We start from the raw sequence: 19900 nt of genomic DNA, 5'->3' as shown, positions 1-19900 counted from the left end.
TTTCATGTCTGTTAGTCTTTGTTTTATATAGTTGGGCACACTAGTGTTTGGTGCATAGATATTTATGATTGTCATCTCTTCCTCTTGGATTCTTCCCTTTACAAGGATGTTGTGTCCTTCTTCATCTCTCTATATCAGTTTTGGTTTGAAATCTACTTGATCTGAAAAGAGAATAGCTACTCCTGCTTTTTTTCGGGTTCCTTTCACATGGAGTATTGTTTTCCACCCTTTAACTTTCAGTGTATGAGTTTCCTTTTGAATTAAGTGTGTTTCTTGTATGCAGCATATTGTTGGATTTTGCTTCTTGACTCATTCTGCAAGTCTATTCATTTTGATTGGTGAATTGAGACCATTAACATTGATGGTTATAACAAATGTATTGACTTGTCATTGCCATGACTTTTTGTTTTCGTTGGGTTATCCCCCTTTGCATTTAATTTCTTGTCATGCCAGATGGATTCATTCCGCTTTGCTTCCTGGGGTTGTGATCCTCAATGTCTGTTCCTAGGTTATTGTGTAAAATTCTTTGGAGTGCTGGTTTGGTATTCACAAAGTTCCTAAGTTATTCTTTGTCATGAAAGTATCTTATTTCTCCATCAATTTTGAAAGATAGTTTTGCAGGTTACATCAATCTGGCTTGGAGGCTGTCTTCTTTTAGGGCTGGGAATATGTCACTGCAAGCTCTTCTTGACTTGATGGTTTGTTTTGAGAGGTCTGCTGTGATTCTGATGGGCTTTCCTTTGTATGTGATTTGATTCTTTTCTCTAACTGCTTGTAGAATTTTGTTCTTCTGTTGAGTTTCTGGAATCTTAACAATTATATGCCTATGTGTAGAGATTTTTGGATCAAGGCTATTTGGAATCCTATATGCCTCACTTATCTGTATGTCAAGCTCTTTTCTCCTGTTTGGGAAGTTTTCTGCCATTATATCTGTGAAGAGATTTTTTATGTCATCTCCACTCTCTCCTGTTTCTTCATTAACTCCATTCAGTCTTATGCTATTCTTCTTTGCATCATCTAGCAGCTGCTGGATTGATTTCTCATATTCCCTTATAATTTTGACACAATTTTTCTTTTCTGGTCACTAATTGCAATCTTATCTTCTATATCTGAAATTCTGTCCTCACATTGGCTCATTCTGCTCTGAAGACTTTCAATGGAGTTTTTCATCTCCTGGAAATCTATTTGCATCTGTTTTATGGATTCCATTTGTTTCCTATGTTGGGATTCCATCATGTTCCTGAGCTCCTCTCTAGATTTATTAATCATGTCTTGCACTATGAGCACAATCTTTGCTGTTATCTGAGAAATTATTTCTGATTTCATTTTTTCCAGATCCCCTTTTGTTGCCAGTTCAGTGGGTCCAGGTGGTTGAGTATCAGAGTGTTCCATCTCATTTCCCTTTGGGGTTGCTGTAGGTGATCTGGAAGTCTGGTTTTGAGACTTATTTATGTGTTTTCTTATTTCGACTGGGGGGCCGACGTGGTGCTCTTTGCACCTGTGTGGATTACCTCCTCTGAGCTGAGGGAGGTGGGACAGGGGCTGGGAGCAGCAGTAGGGAAGGTGGCCCCAAATCCCTTTCCTCTGGGCTGGGAGCAGTGGGAGGGATGGTGGCCGGGAATCGCCTTCCACTGGTCCAGGAGTAGTGTGATGGCGGCTCAGAACCCCCTACCTCTCGGCCGGTACTGGTGGGAGTGATGGTGGGCGGGAAACCCCTTCCTCTGGACCAGGAACAGTGGGACAGTGGCTCAGAAGGCCCTACCTCTGGGCCGGGAGCAGTGGGACTCAGTGCCATGGTCTGGTGTTCCGGTGTCCTCTGTGTCTTTGTAGTGTGGAACCAGGTGGCTTCCTGTCTGCAGTGGGCTGATTTGGTGTGTTCTGCATGACTGGAGACCTCAGTAGAGTGTCTGCAGACCTGTCTTTCTGCAGCGGGCTAATTTGGTGTGTTCCGTGTGACTCAGGACCTCGGTAAGGCATGATTATTTTATTTTATTATTTTTCTAAAACTCATACTGATACTGTTCCACATTCTGTGGGAATGGTTCTTATTATATTTGCTAATTTTTTCAGCATTTAGAAATTCTATTTATTCAGCATCAATTTTAGCAAATTTTGGGAAGACTGAGATGTGTAAATATGCTATATAATATTTAATTGATCAGCCTATGCATGTTGTTAAAGTCTTCTTATTTATATTTTAAGAACATCCATAGGGTGATCAATACATCATTGCAATTCCTTTTTAAATGCTATTGAAATTTACTTTTCAGTTGGTTGTATAATTATTTATGAATATGAATAACCACATGAGCATTTACAGTTACTTAACTACACATACTGGATTGTATGAAGGGATCCACCAGGTCAATTAGAATGCTAGAATTCTCTCATTAGGCCAGTGACAAGAGGACAAGAAATCTAGAAGTATTACTACTACTACTAATGGAGAGCAAACTGATGATGGCAGGTATATTACAAAGCAAAAAAAGCAAGTCCCAAATACCATATGCAATTTCCTTCTTTCATATTCTATCAGACTGCAATAGATTCCAATAAAGTATAAAATTAATACCTCTATGTTTCACACTGTTCTGGAATATATGAAGTTTTAGCTACACATATCATATTTTTGATACTCCTCACTCCTATTTACTAAGGGATTCTATTTTTGTCTCTTCCTAAAAGCTAATTTTTGTCAAGTAGTATTCTCTATGCTCAAAACCCAGTAAACTATTTTTATTTTTAATCATATCTACATTTCTTATCATATTACTGAAGTATTAGAAATGACAAAAACCTCAACTATTATAACGATGTTAAAATCATTTTATGTTAGGCAAGTTTTGGCAAAGAAAACAATCTGCTGTGCTTAGAAAAGCAGTAAAATGTGTCAAAAAGATGCAATAAAATTTCTGCATGACCACATTTAATAGGAAGGAGTTGGGAAATGATAATTGTTTTAGATATATGAAAACTAGAATGCTGAAACCCACAGGGTATATTTTCTGAGAACATTCAGTTCAATAATTTTCTTCAATTAAGTGGTTTAAGTTGAATTCTCTTATGCTTCAGTGAAACCTTCTCAGATCAAACAATTGAATTCAATTTTTAATGAAAATTTCATATTTAATTAATTAAAATTTTGATTTTTCCTTTCTTATAATTTAAAAATTATATAAAATTGTTTTATATGTTCCCTATGTATTTTCATCTTTAATATTTCATAGAAAAAATAAGTAAATTAAGTGATTATTGATTACATTTCTGTATTTATTTCTTGATAATATAATGAGACTCTACAGTTTCCTTCAACAGTTGAATCTGACATGGAAGAGAGGCTAAAATTTCCTAAAATAACTTCCAAATTATTTCTGTCCTAATGTAATTGCTCCTGTAAATGCAATGCCCTGATAGTTTATTGATCACAGTTATAATGTACATTTTATACTCCTACACTGTTGACTACCCTTCACTGGTACATTAACTCACACCATTTAAAACTCATTTTCTTTTCCCTTAAGTCTATTCTAATAAAATTTAACAGAATTATGAGTTCTTCTTTAATATCCTTCCCTCCTAAACAGGATTATAGATATTACATTGTAGTTAAGTTCGCAGGCTTTAGGATCCGACAAATCTAAGTTTGCATTTTTAAATTTGAAAATTTTAGTAATGTAAATTTAGTTAAATTTCCTTGCATCAGGCCATATTATTTCTTACACCATAACTATATCATTCTGTGATATAAGTGCTAGATATGCAACATGTGAAAGTTGTTCAGTATAGTTCTGAACATAGTAGGTGTAAGTCACTGCCTCCCACCAGATGGGCTAACACATTAGTCCTTATGTATTTGGTCCTTTGAGTATTATTATGGTGCCTGAGTGTTTTAATGCACAGACACCTATAATTTTCTTCTTCTTATGTAATCTTCACTTTTCTATCATTTAAACTTTTTCATGTTTATTAATTAAACTTGTTGTTACTGGGTTTATGAGGAGATAACCTTTATTGAACATTTTATTGAAAGGCAAAACAGTGAAAACCATACCATTTTAAACTTCATTTTTTTTAAAACTTTTTTATTACACAGTAAAGAATACAACAATACCTGAAACATACTTTAAAGATTCACAGGTTGACAGACCATACATTACAGTCCAACTAAGGAAAAAAGGATAAACAAGAAACCACAGTTCAGACATAGTAGACTTAAAAGCTCAAGAGTTTGCTGACAGAAGCATGATGCCTAGACCCCATCCCCCAATGTTAGTCCACCATTAACTTGTGGTACATGTCTGAATTAAGTATTTCACAATTTAAACTTCATTTTTAAAAGATCATTTTGTAAACCATATGCAAAAGGGTCATTAAGCAGTCTCTATTTCATAAAACTGACAAAGTAGAATTTGAAAAATTCTTAGTTTTCTCATGGTCATATGAATTTGGAAAATATGAAAAAAATACTGTCAGTAGAGAATGGCCAAAATGACCCATGGTGAAAATGACTTGACATAAATTGAAAAAAAACAAAATCTCAAGACGGTATTTTCTTCAATAAGTTTAGAGGTCAGTATGAATTAGAGCAATCAATATTAGTAATTCATTTTTGTAAAACAACAAATGTGCTGTCTTTGTTTCATGATGCTATAGCAATGCACCAAAAATCGAATAATTTATAGGTTGATTAGGCTCACAGTTTTGGAGTCCGGATGTCAATGATTTTGGACCTTGTAGCAGATGAAGGACTTCTTCCTGTATCATGCCTTGTGGGAAGGAAAACAGAGAGACAGAGAGACAGTGGGAGAGACATTAGTTTATCAGGATCCTCTTCCAGAGGTTAAAAAATAATCCACTCCAGTGATCACGGCAATGATAATGGCATTAATCACCTGGTAAATGTTCTACCTCTCAACACTTTTGCACTGAAGACTAAGTTGCCAACAAATGAAATTTGTGGGACACATTCAAAGTGCAGGATTCATTCATTCTTACTTAAGTTCTAAACATTAGAGCATGAGTCAACCCTTAAAACAGTCCTTGTGTTGTTCTTATTGAAAGAAGCTGCTGTCATTTATCTAAACAAAAATGTAATCAACAAACTGTTTGAATTAGACATGGAAATTGCCATATCCATCAATTTTATTTCCTGTCCCTTTTTCATTTCTCTAACATTATGTTCTGTCATTTGTTTAATTTCTAGAAATAACATTCTTAGCCATGACTCTTTTAGAAGAAACTGTATTTATAAAGCCCCTTAGAATCTAAGCAGTCATAATTAACTGGCTTTGAGATAACTTCAGTGAATACACTTGGTCTAAATGTTGTAAAGCATTGTTCTGCTGTGCATTTCTTTTCCATCAGCAGTATCTATTACTATTTATAGCTTATTTAGGTCATTTTCAGTTTCTAGTATTCAATATAATGACATTCATCACTGGAATTTTGCACCTTTACATAATCCATCTTGGTTCCTATTTTTCCCCATTCCCCTGCCCTCCCTTCAACCCCTTAACCTCTCCCTATCTACAAACTTTGTTTCCATTTTTTTCTTTTGCAGGTTACTATTAGCCCCTTCTAATATTATTGCACATAACACTAACTCACCTACTGATTCAACAGCCATCAGTGAGGGGCTACTGGATATATATTGCTCTGATTTTATTTTTTTAAATTTTTAAAGTACTTTGATTCTAAGGGATGCAAAATAATTGCCTAGAGAAAAAAGTCATGAGCATGTATTTTTAAAGAAAGAGCAATATTAGATACTTGCTAAAACACTTTGCTGATAGTACTCAAACCAAGTGAGTGATGAGCATAAAATATATCACCTGTCAAAAATAGCTACCAAAAGCACCATGTTATAGTCTGAATGTATTCACTTTCCTCTATAGATTATGTGTATATGTACTCATTCCAATGCACAATACTTTTAAAGCTATTATAACAATTTTCATGTACTGTATTTAACAGTAAAAATGTACTTAAATCTGGCCGCTAATTTCAAATACTATTGACAAAAATAGACTAGGTTAAAGTTAAAAAATAAAAAAGGAGTTGATTTTCTCTCTAATAGTGTTGATGAGTTAAGAAAGTTAATTCCATTCATTTATATAATGTGTTTCAATTAGCTTTGACTATGTGTAAATGATAGTTCAGTATCATAAAACTTAATCCCTTGCTTTCTACATGTCTGTGTTGGCTGGTGTTACCATCATCTAGGCTGGATTCAGCTGAGCTTGACATTAAAAGGAAGGGTGGAGGGGAAATATGAGAACAAAGATACATCATGTACAGGTACAAGCACCCAATGATAAATGTAAACATATTGTATACCTAAAATGTACCAATGAAAGAAATTAAAAGAAAAATAAAGGAAGGGTAGATCCAATTCAATAGAAATCTAGCATTCTCACCCTTCTTAAAGTAGGGTTTCTCACATCAATGTTGGGAGAAGAGAAGGAAACGTTTAGTCACAAAAGTACAATTCATGAGTATTTTGTATCACATCAAAAACATGTATTTGGCCAAATCAAGTTTAATGCTTGAATCTAGCTTCATGGAAGAGTATTATGCTTCTCCTATAAAGATGAAGGTAAGAAAATGAGTGGTATTTGTTGAGCAAACATCAAATCTCCTATGATTGGTAAAAGACTGATAATAATTTCATAATATTCCTTGAAGTACAAGTGTTTTAATAATTCTATGATAAGCTATGCATGGTGGTACTCTGGGAGCCTGAGGAAGAGGGGTTGCAAGTTCAAGCCCAGCTGGAGATGGCAAGACTTTGTCTAAAAATAACAAAGGTCTGGGGAGACAACCTAGTGTGAGGGTCCTGGGCTCATTCTCCAGCACTGAAAAATAATTCTGTAATAAGAACTAAAACATCTAAAGATATATTTCTTTATATTTAGCTACAAAGAGAATGCTAAACAAAAAAACAATGTGGCAAATTGCTTGGTTTAGAACAAATGAGTAGTTATTCAGTTACTTTCCTATATGAGTTACTGTAAACAGATCTGAAATACATGAACCATGGTAAAATGATTATTTCCTTAAAAAAGTAGAACACTGATTCATTGTAGTTGTTTAAATTGTTAAATCTCTGTACTCACTGATAACAGTAGTAATGAATACCAAATTGAATAAAATCCTGATAAAAATATAAAAATTAAAACAGATACAGGAAATAAAATATAATCTAAATCTGTCAACTATTATTGACATCTCAAGTTTCTCTAAATAGATTTATCTTTAAAAAATAAAACTTGCAAATTATTTAGTATTTGTTGTAATTCTAACTTTGAAATTAGAATGTTGGCATATATAGATATTTTAATATCCATATTTTATAATCTTTTATGAGTCATAACATTTTAAATTTCTTGACTTCTACATATCTATTACATTTGACATAAGAGTTGATAAAAAAATATAACTTTTTAGTAAATAGTAAGTACTTTGTTATTTACATGATGAATGAAATAATAAATCTCAATAAATATTTTTATAAATTTAGCAAAGATTTCTGCATAGTAACTAATAATATGATTTCATTTGTATAGAATATTTTATTTTCATGCTGTTCCAATATTAAGATTTTGGTATGAAGAATATAATGTGTAGTCAATATGAAATGATATTTCATTATACAATCTGTTGTTTCATTTCTTTTTCCTCCAGAATAATACAGAATATACTGCAGAAGAATTTCCATAAAATAATTGGATTGTTTTTGGTTGTACATTTTAATTATAGAAGATATTTTTAATGATTGTAAAATAAAATCATCCATTGACAAAAAGTACAACTTGAAATGAAGAGAGAAATAAGAAAATGTACAGTGTATAAAATTTACTATTAGTATAAAATGGCTTAGAATAAAATAAATACTGATAAAGTACACTATGAATATATTTTTAAAAATGATGAGGCTCCTTGTGTACTTGGGATAGGAGTGGGGTGTGTATATACAAAATGTGCAAGAAAACTTTGTCAGGCAAAATGACTCAGCTTGAGTTCTTCCATTTCCAAATAGCTGTAGAATTAGGAAAGCATTATATAAGAACTTACATATAATTTTATAGTTCACCACTTCTTTATACACTCTAGAAGAGATTGCTATTGTCTTATATCATTGATTGAAAGAGAAAGGATTACCTTATAGAATTCATCCTATTTCTGAAAAGAAGTTTTGAAGAGGTTGGAATCAGTTATTTATATAACTAACTGATTTAATGTATTATTCATGGATTATAGTGTCATATATTGGTGAAGTATGAGGAATGAAGACATGAGACAATTATGTAACTCATGAGACAGGAGAAGTCATTAAGAAACCATCTGTAGAACCGAGAACATTAAATTAATTATTCAATCATAGTCATAATTTCTATGCCACAGAATGAGTTTCAAACATGATGGTTGTGATTCTCCTCCTGCTCCTCTTTCTCCTCCACCATTTCCTCTTTTTTTATTCTACTCTACCTTATTGCTGTTTGGTAAGTCTACTTGTACTTTCCATTCATCCCAGTATATGTCATTAATGCATTTATCACAAAATTAAAGCAAAACTCTTAGAGCTAATGGTTCTTTTGATACACGCTAATTCCAAACTCTCTCTTCTCCAGTTTCAGCATTTGCTGTTGTCTGTTTTGTGTGTATATCCACAATTTCTTCATTTATGTATATATATTTAAATGTATACATCATACTATCAGTGTCTGTGCATGCATTTATTTGACAATGGTATAATATTTTAAATTCAGTATATCCCTAGATTATATATATGTATATTTCAAGATTACAAATATACACTGTATATATGAAGTGTATGTGAATACATTTCTATATTGCACTACTAAAATGACTATACTATGAATTTGTTTAATCAGTATCTAGTAATCTACATGTATACTTTTTGTTTTTGCTTTTATTTTGTCCTGGGGGTTGAACTCAGGACCTTGAACTTGCTAGGCAGGCGGTAGCAACACTGAGCTAAATCCCCAGCCCACTTTTTGAGGGGTTTTTTTAGAGTTGAAAAGTTTCCCTAGACGTTAGTGTGCATATTTTTTATACATTCACAAAAGCAAATCTTTAGAAAATAAAATAAAATTAGTGGCAATATATAAAATATCAATATTTATATTTTAATAGTATTTTACAAATACTTTCTATAGAACCATTTCAATTTTTACATTCAACACCATCTGGCATTGTCAAAATCTCAATTGTTAAAATGTGCTAATAATGTTTTAATCTGCATTTACTTTTTCTTAATGAAATATTACTTTTTATTGACCATTTTACTCATTTTACTTTTGCTCATATTCACAATTATTTTCTTCTTATTAACCTGAATGTCTTTTATTTTCTTTATTTGCTTTGGAAGAAATATTTACATATCTTGAATATCAGTTATCTTTGTGTAAAACATGGCAAATGTGTCCTCTCAATCTGTTGCTTGTCTTTCAACAATGTTTATGGTAAATCAAAATGTAAGTTTTCATGTAACCAAGTTTAGAAAAATTTACTTTATGACATTTTTGACTTACTTATTTTGTTTTATTGAACAATCTCAAGCATTGCACACTAATTCATTTTAATTATTGAAAGGTTTTTTTTAAAATGGGGACCCCAAAACCAAAATACTTTTGCAAGCATCTTCTTATACTATTCAGTTACTTGGTAGCATTAAAAAAATCACTCAGAGCCTGTTTACTAATATATAAATTTATAATTATATATTACATTAGTAAATAAAATCTTTTTTCAATGATTAAATGACTTACTAGATGAAAATTACTCAAAATGATTTCCAAAAAGTAATATACACTTACATGACTTTTGAAAGTAACTATTCTTTTTCATTGTTATATCACATTTAACATGATGTCACATTTAACATGATATCACATTTAACATTATCACATTTAACATTATATCACATATAAACATGAATCATGTTTCTGCAAAAAAGGAAACAAATCTGAATAAAATTGAAAATTTAAAAAAATACTTCTAAATAAAAATAGAAAAATTAAGACAGTGAAGTCATAAAAGGTTAGAGCTAAAAAATAGTATATAGTTATTTGTGATTCGCAAAACATAGCTCTACATAAGATCATGGTTCACATCTTTAAAAACCAGGAGAAACTTTCATTCTTCAGTGCATTGTAAAAAATATAATTATGAAATACTTTATAATTTTCTGAAAAATCTCTGTAGATTAAATAACACTAAATAAAAGCATGGATATGTTTATCTAATGTCTTAATCACAATTTATGGGTATAATTTATAGATATAATTTAATGCTTTGTGTTGTTTAATGGCCTGAAAATAATGATAAACAACCCAGGTATGATGACATATAACTGTAATCTCACTACTCTGGGATGGTGAGACAGAAAAATTTCAAATCCAACCCAGGCAACTTAGTGAGACCCTGTCTAAAAATTGAAAAGATAAAAAAGTGCTAAGGATGTAGCTCCTTTTAAAAATCCTAGGTTCAAAATACAGTACAGAAAAAAATATATAAATAATCTATTCATAGCTTATTTTAGGCAGAGAATCAATTCTATAATTACAAACAAGTGCCAAATAATAAAGAATAAGATTTTCATAGGCTATTAATAGATATTAGTATAATTAAAATTATTTATTTCATATATATAAAATACTAATATTTTAAACAAAAGCTACATTTTACCAATTAAGACCTCATTTCCTATTTAAAGAAATAATATATTTTTAGTACTTTAGCTTTTCATTTTATTTAGTCTGTTATGAAAACATTGACTACAATCAGATTAAAATGTGAGTTTTGGGGCTGAGGATTTAGCTGAGTGGCCCTGCACCTACCTCAAAAGCACAAAGTTCTGAGTTCCATGCCTGGTACCGAAAATAAAAATGCTGAGTTTTGACTCAGGTATGAATTCAGAAACTAATTTATCTTGCATGGGTGTACAGTATCTGTATTTCAAATAGAAATAGCTATAACAATACATGGATTATAATTTTATTATTTCAGGGACAATGCAAGAGAGACTGTCTCAATTCGTGAATCAAAATAAATATACAATAGTTTTTTTTTATTATTATTTTTCCAAAATGAATCATTGACCTTGGGATAATGACAACTTTCTAGATATAAAAGAATGCATTATTTTTTATTGTGTTGTGCCAGTTTCCTTGTTTAACATTTATAAGTTTTTAATATCCATACTACTGCCCTGTGTATAAAATTTTATTTTTGTGTCTACTTTTTGTGCACATATATTTTATAAAACAGTAACATAATATATTTAGGAAAAATATCCTCAAAGTATTTATCAAGTCTGGTATATATGTACCCTAATCTAGTTCTTCTAATTCAGTAGTTCAAAAATATAGAAAATGAAAAATTAATTGGCCATTAAAGAATGGCATATTAGATATTCATAAGTAGGGAAAAATTAATTAGTCATTTGAAATTATCCAAACTATTCACTCAGTATTAAAATAATTTATAATTGTAATGAGCTGTAACTGATAAATAGATTAATTCAGAATATAATTAGCTTAAATCAGAATACTAAAGAATTATAGGTAGAGAGAAGACATGAATATTAACAGTTTGAAAAATATGAGACAAATATAAAAGAAACCAGAAAAAAGAAAATGTTATAACTTCATCAAAATATTAGCTTTCAAATGGATGAAATAAATTATAGTATAAATTATTTTGGCACTTTAATAATATAAAATTCAGTGATATCTTAATAATAGATATGTCTCACGTTGAGTTTGAAATAACTATGATTGTCATAATACTATTAGATAATACTGATTTAAGCATTTAGTGGAACAAGAGAAACTTTTAGTCAGGTAGACAAATAAAACCATAACAGAGCCCACACTGTGTTGGTGATGATTTATTCACACACTACTTCTAAATAAATAAATCCTACTAATGGACTTTAGTAGAAAAACAAATTTTATACTATGATGGATAAACTATACTGAAGTTGAATTGCCAATACATTTTAATATTGGAAAATAATCTAAAGATTAAATATATAATATAGTTGTAAAAAATAATTCTGACAATCTAAAATAGTGCAAAAAAATAAAAAATATAAATACACCCTCAAAAAAGTATCTTAAAAAAAGAACAATGATAGTTCAGAGATAAAAAACAATTGCATGGTCAATAAGAGTTGATTGACTTTTACAATCATGAGCTATATTTGCAGACTTGAATCAAGAAGAGCTGCTTTTTTTTTCCATTTAGAAGATGACTATCTTCAAAGAATATGAGTGTTCATTTTTTACATGGAGTTGCTCTTTTCAAAATTCTGCTTTGAATTGATATTGACATTATCTTTCTCTCTTAAATTTTCCAACATTCTCTATCTAATTGCTAAATATAAATTTGAAAATTTTAAGTAGAAAAATTATGCATATGATAAAATTATTTCTTATAACTTATTCCTTAAATGGCTACATAGAGGATTTTAAGAAATATGTAATTAATACTTCAAATAATGTATGAATTTATTATACCAGTTTTAATGGTATTTGCATAAAAGAATAAAATTAAAGGATTCAAAGACTTTGATCGCATTCCTGTAAAAAGAAAGCACAATAATTTATAGCTCTCTAAATTTATTATGAGAAATCTATATGGTATTAAGCAAATGATTTGGTAAAAAATGTGTTGAAATCTAAAACGTGCATTGGCTATATTGAAATAGCAACATTAAAAAATAATTTAGGCATAGACATCATTATTTAAGACTAAATATTCTGGAAAATATTAGTGAAAAACAACTGTATACTTTTGAAACTATATTTAATTAAACCAGTGAATGGATCTTTCTATGAGAAAAAACAATTGTAAGCACATGAAGAAGATCAAGTTGCTTTGAAGATTGTATGATAATCTACTATTACCAACATCTTAGCAACACCATAGACACCAGGGCCATTGCCCACTGAAACCTAGAAACATAGTTCCTCTACAACTGTTCAGAAATCAGCAAGTAAAATGGAATAAGAAACTGAAGGCAAGACACCTCTAATAAACCAGCATTATTAGAGTTTAACATGGGGCCAGATCTGTGAGATCCTTGACTCATCATAGGGAGATATACTGTTTTGTCCTATGGCTTGAAAAGTACTAATTATTCAATTATCCTGCCTAAATTTTCCATTTTATAACTTAATCATTTTAATTTTTGGAAGTAAAATTATACAATCACCTAATCTAAAGTCTTAATTTTAGAATCAAAAAGACAAAAATAGACAATCTATGAAGATGTGATAGCTGAGAATATTTCATGTCCTATGGAAGACATAAACTGACACATTCAGGAATATAAAAAAGTTTTTAAAATTTTGTTTCTGTTTTGCTTTTCAGAATAAATATATTGAACATAAGAAATAAAAAGAACCAAAATGGGTCAAAAAGAGGGAAGAGGAAAAGAATCAAATGAGAAAATAATTTTGAGTAGCATTTTACAGTTATGAAGATAGCCTATTTATGAACAAGAGCTTCCAACTATCCTGAAAACCATCACAGAAAGGTATGAATGGTCACTGGAAAATTGGAGAAACAGAATTATACAGTAGAGACATTATTCAAGATTTTTGCTATATTGTAAAAATATTCAACTCTGCTCTAACAAAACCTGTGAGGAATTTTAAATCATGAGTGAGCAAATGGAAAAAAAATGGAGTATAATAGGAAGAGAGAAATCAGTCAATGTGATTAAGCTATTTCGATTGCTAATTGGTGTTTATACAATTTAGATTCTTGCCTTCAAAAAGAAACTGACACTGATAGACAGGTGTTTTCTTTATGATTATTGCATTTTAAAAGTATGACTTCAAATTTTTTTCTTTTCCTTTTTTTTTGTGAAATAATGAAATATATATGACTTAAGTACTACTGATAATTTTCACAAATGGAAGATCTGAGAAAAGCTTTGCAAGAAAAATACCATGGACAAAGAAATGTTTCTCCCAAAATCAATCCAAAATTTTAAATAAAATTTCTATAAACATAATGTGTAAAAAATCAAGAGTTAATTATCTAATTGCCAAAATTAGTGCACATAATCTTTACAGAAAAGTTAAAATATATCTGAAAAACAATTTATTATAGTTAAACCTTAGAAACCACCAAGAATATGACATTACTAATCTCAAGATTAAGTATGCCTAAATTTGTGATTGTGTCTTACAATATATATATTAAAAAAGAGACATCATAAACATATTGGAGTAAAATAAAAGAATGGACTTTTATCCTCAAAGAAAAATAAAAACTAAAAGTAGTCATATACCAATCCAGCCCAGGGAGAGAAGTTAAAGGTCTATTAAAGAATTTGCAACAGGTCGCTAGTCATGCAGAACTTGGCAAATCAGCCAACTGCAGACAGACAGGTCTCTGGACACCCTACCGAGGTCGTGAGTTGCGCAGAACATGCCAAATTAGCCTGCATCCCAGTAGCTATCCACTGGACTCCCCCACCCCCACTTCTCTGTACAGCCACCTGGTTCCACACTACAAAGGCACAGAGGACAGCAGACCAGGAGACCATGGTAATGGGTCCCACTGCTCCCAGCCCAGAAGTAGGGGCCTCTGACCTGCCGTCCCACTGTTCCTGGTCCAGAGGAAGGGGCTTCCCAGCCAGCATCCCTCCCACTGCTCCCAGCCCAGAGGAAAGGGCTTTTGGGCCACCTTCTGTCCCACCGCTTCCAGCCCAGAGGAAGGTGCTTCCAAGCCACCATCCCTCCCTCCACCTCCGGACCAAAGTTAGGGGCTTCTGAGCCACCATCCCACTGCTCCTGGTCCAGAGGAAGGGGCTTCTTGGCCACCTTCACTCTCGCTGCTCCCAGCCCAGAGGAAAGGGCTTTTGGGCCACCTTCTTTCTCACCACTCCCTGCACAAAGGAAGGGGCTTTGAGGCCACCACCCCTCTGGCCACTTCCAGACCAGAGGTAGGGGCTTCTGAGCCACCATCCCACTGCTCCTGGTCCAGAGGAAGGGCTTCCTAGCCACCATCCCTCCCACTGCTCCCAGCCCAGAGGAAAGGGATTTGGGGCCACCATCCCTACTGCTGCTCCCAGCCCCTGTCCCACCTCTCTTAGCTCAGAGGAGGTAATCCACACAGGTGCAAAGAGCACCACTTCGGCCCCCCAGTCAAAATGAGAAAACACATAAATAAGTCTCAAAACCAGACTTCCAGATCACCTACAGCAACCCCAAAGGGAAATGAGATGGAACACTCTGATACTCAACCACCTGGACCCACTGAAATGGCAACAAAAGAAGATCTGGAAAAAATGAAATCAGAAATAATTTCTCAGATAACAGCAAAGATTGTGCTCATAGTGCAAGACATGATTAATAAATCTAGAGAGGCGCTCAGGAACATGATGGAATCCCAACACAGGAAACAAATGGAATCCATAAAACAGATGCAAATAGATTTCCAGGAGATGAAAAACTCCATTGAAAGTCTACACAGTAGAATGAGCCAATGTGAGGACAGAATATCAGATATAGAAGATAAGATTGCAATTAATGGCAAGGAAAAGAAAAACTGCTTCAAAATTATAAGGGAACATGAGAAATCAATCCAGCAGCTGCTAGATGATGCAAAGAAGAATAACATAAGACTGATTGGAGTCAATGAAGAAACAGGAGACAGTGTAGATGAAATAAAAAAAAAATTTCTTCACAGAAGTAATGGCAGAAAACTTCCCAAGGAGGGGAAAAGAACTTGACATACAGATAAGTGAGGCATATAGGACTCCAAATAGCCTTGATCAAAAAATATCTACACATAGGCATATAATTGTTAAGATTCCAGAAACTCAACAGAAGAACAAAATTCTACAAGCAGTTAGAGAAAGAAACAAATCACATACAAAGGAAAGCCCACCAGGATCACAGCAGACTTCTCAACACAAACCACCAAGGCAAGAAGAGCTTGGAGTGAAATATTCCAAGCACTAAAAGAAAACAGCCTCCAACCCAGATTGATGTACCCTGCATAACTATCTTTCAAAATGGATGGAGAAATAAGATACTTTCATGACAAAGAGCACCTTAGGAACTCCTTGAATACCAAACCAGCACTCCAAAGAATTTTACACAATATCCTAGGAACAGACATTGAGGATCACAACCCCAGGAAGCAAAGCAGAATGAACCCATTTGGCATGACAGGAAATTAAATGTAAAGGGGGAGAATCCAACAAAAAGAAAAAGTCATGGTAATGACAAGTTAATATGTTTCAGTTATAACCATCAACGTTAATGGTCTCAATTCAGCAATCAAAAGAAATAGACTGGCAGAATGGGTCAAGAAGCAAAATCCAACAATATGCTGCATACAAGAAACACACTTAATTCAAAAGGAAACTCATAGACTGAAAGTTAAGTGGTGGAAAACAGTACTCCATGCGACGGGAACCTGAAAAAAAGCAGGAGTAGCTATCCTCTTTGCAATCAAGTAGATTTCAAACCAACACTGATTAAGAGAGATGAAGAAGGACATCATTGTAAAGGGAACAATCCAAGAGGAAGAGATGACAATCTTAAATACCTATACACCAAACACTAGTGCACCCAACTATATAAAACAAAGTCTAACAGACATGAAAAGTCACATATGCACTAATACAATTGTAGTGGGGGACCTCAACACCCCATTGTCACAAATACATAGATCAACTAGACAAAAAACAAGTAATGAAGTACTAGAACTTGTTGGTTTTTATTTTTAATAAAGGTCTCTCTTGAGGGAGACCTGGAACCCCAGAAAGAAGCAACTTTTAAAGAAAGAAAAGGAGACAGCCTGGGGGATAAGCAGCAGTTTAATTCCTCTGACACTATTCAACAATTAAAAAAGAAAGAAGCAAGGCTTTTATACATGTAGGAAAGCAGCTTAGTTATTCTGGCTATTGTCTTTCTGATTTTCACCTCTGATGATAACCAGTGAGTTTAAGTGACTCATAAAATCTACAGGAGAATTCACAAGTCCCCTGTTCATGTTCACCAATCCTGTACATCAAAGAGTACACTGCAGCCCACTTTGTATCAGATAGTATCAAGAGAACAGGATGATTTCAGCCAAAATCAAGCCCACTGGCCCACCATAAACATAACAGATGTGCATAGTGAGTCGTATCTCTCTTACTACCCATAGAGTCATGGGTCGTGGTCCTCTAATCCCAGAAAATGGTAAATAAGAAAACTAGGAAAACCTGTTTTTCTCCTGTGAGACTTTTGCAAGGTCTCTTAAAGTTTTCTGGCATTCTTTTAACAATAGACTTGTGGAATTTCTGAGAAACAAATTAATTCTCTCAGTTAACAAACTTCTTGTGATCTATTCTTACAACTAGATAGCTGAATTCTACAATTTCTGACAAGAACTCAATCAAACTCTTGAACAAATGAACTTAACAGATGTTTACAGAGTCTTCCACCCCACAAAATCAGAATACATTTTCTTCTCAGCTGCACATGGGTCATTCTCAAAAAAAGACCACATACTCACACATAGAACATGTTTAAGTAAGTGCAAAGGAATTGAAGTTATCCCCTGTATATTACCAGATCATAGAGCAATGAAATTGGAGATCTATGGCAAAAGAAACTCAAAAAATTTCATAAACGCTTGGAAATTGAACAACACACTTCTGAATAACCAATGAGTCACAGAGGAAATTAAAGAAGAAATCAGACAGTTTCTTCAATTAAATGACAATTACAATACAACATAGCAGAATATATGGGACACAATGAAAGCAGACTTACAAGGGAAATTCATAGCTGTGAATATGCATATTAGGAAAATAGAAGGAGCCCAATTAAACAACCTGATACTGAACATCAAGCTTCTAGAAAAAGAAGAACAGGACAACCCCAAAGCTCATACAAGGGAGGAAATTATAAAGATCAGAGGAGAAATCAATGTAATGGAGAGTAAGAGAATGATATAAAAAAATCAATGAAGCCAAGAGTTGGTTCTTTGAAAGAGTCAACAAAATTGACAAACCTTTAGCCAACCTTGTCAGAAAAAGGACAGAAAAGGCCCAAATCCATGCAATTAGGAATGAAAAGGGTGAAATTACAACAGATCCAGTAGAAATCCAGAGGATCATCAATACCTACTTCTAGAAGCTATATGCCAATAAGATGGAAAACACAGAAGAAATGGACAGATTCCTAGATATATATGAATTACCAAAGTTGAACGAAGAAGACCTAAATATTCTAAACAACCCAATATCTACCAGTGAAATTGAAAATGTAATTAAAATTTGTTCAACTAAGGAAAACCCTGGCCCTGATTGCTTCACTGCTGAATTCCACAAGACATTTAGAGAGGAACTGCTGCCATTACTGTTTAAACTCTTCAATGAAATTGAAAGGGAAGCAATACTCCCAAATTTATTCCTGGAAGCAAGCATCACCTTGATCCCCAAAGCAGAAAAAGACCCAACCGAAAAGGAGAGCTATAGGTCAATCTCACTAATGAACATAGATGAAAAAATCCTTAATAAGATACTGGCAAACAGAATTCAGAAGATCATCAAGAAGATCATACACCCTGATCAAGTGGGATTCATCCTGGGGATGCAGGGATGGTTCAACATATGCAAATATATCAATGAAATACACTATATCAATAGAGCCAAGGACAAAAACCATATGATTATCTCCATAGATGCAGAAAAAGCATTTGACAAAGTCCAACATGCACTTATGTAAAAACCCTACAAAAAATTGGAATAGATGGTCTCTACCTCAAACTGATAAAAGCCATCTATGAAAAGCCAACAGCCAATATCATACTAAATGGTCAAAACCTGAAATCCTTCACACTAAAATCAGGAACAAGACAAGGATGTCCACTATCACCACTCTTGTTCAATATAGTTTTGGAAACATTACCCATGACAATTAGACAAGAGAAAGAAATAAAAGGAATAAAGATAGGAAATGAAGAACTCAAATTGTCATTATTTGCAGATGACATGATACTCTATATAGAAGACCCCAAGAACTCCACCAAAAGTCTTGTAGACTTAATAACCAAATTCAGTCAAGCACCTGGTTACAAGGTCAACACACAAAAATCAATAGCTTTCCTTTACACAAATGACAGACTCACTGAGAGAGAAATAGGGCAAATAATTCCTTTCACAATAGCATCCAAAAAACTGAAATACTTAGGAATCAATCTAACAAAAGAAATCAAAGACCTCTTCTTGGAAAACTTTAGCACTCCGAAAAGAGAGTATGAAGACCATATCAGAAAATGGAAAGATATCCCTTGCTCCTGGGTAGGAAGAATCAACATAGTGAAAATATTCATACTTCCAAAACTGGTATTCAGATTCAAAGCAATCCCAATTGAAATCCCAGCAGCATACTTCATGGACCTTGAGAAAACAATTCAAACATTCATTTGGAAGAAAAAGAGACCTAGAATAGCAAAAGAAATTCTAGGCAACAGAGATATGGCAGGAGGTATCACAACCCCCAACTTGAAATTATACTACAAAGCTACTTTGATAAAAACATCATGGTACTGGCAAAGAAACAGAACTGAGGACCAGTGGAACAGATTCGAAGATGCAGAAAAACCTCTAGATGCACTTAGCCACCTCATCTTCCACAAAGAAGCCAAACACCCTCACTTGAGGAAAAATAGCCTCTTGAATAAGTGGTGCTTGAAACAATGCATTTCAACTTGACAAAGATTAAAATTAGACCTATATCTCTCACCATACACTAAACTAAAATCAAAATGGGTGAAATTTCTAAATATTAAAACAGAAATGGTGAACCAGCTGTAACAGAGATTAGACAGAATGCTTGAAGACATTGGTGCAGGA

General features: G+C 33.0%; 1 pseudogene; it reads left to right on the top strand.

Moving 5' to 3' along the window:
• The first annotated feature begins 6517 nt into the window (after window positions 1-6517).
• The window catches only part of LOC110344038 (uncharacterized), a 48103-nt pseudogene continuing 34720 nt past the window's right edge, over window positions 6518-19900 (top strand).

The sequence above is a fragment of the Heterocephalus glaber genome, unplaced genomic scaffold, assembly GCF_053883595.1.
Source record: "Heterocephalus glaber isolate CG9 unplaced genomic scaffold, H.glaber_assembly_v1.0 deba00001577, whole genome shotgun sequence".
NCBI classification, from domain to species: domain Eukaryota; kingdom Metazoa; phylum Chordata; class Mammalia; order Rodentia; family Bathyergidae; genus Heterocephalus; species Heterocephalus glaber.
Note: the sequence above shows the minus strand (reverse complement) of the source record. Positions and strands in the feature narration are given on the sequence as shown.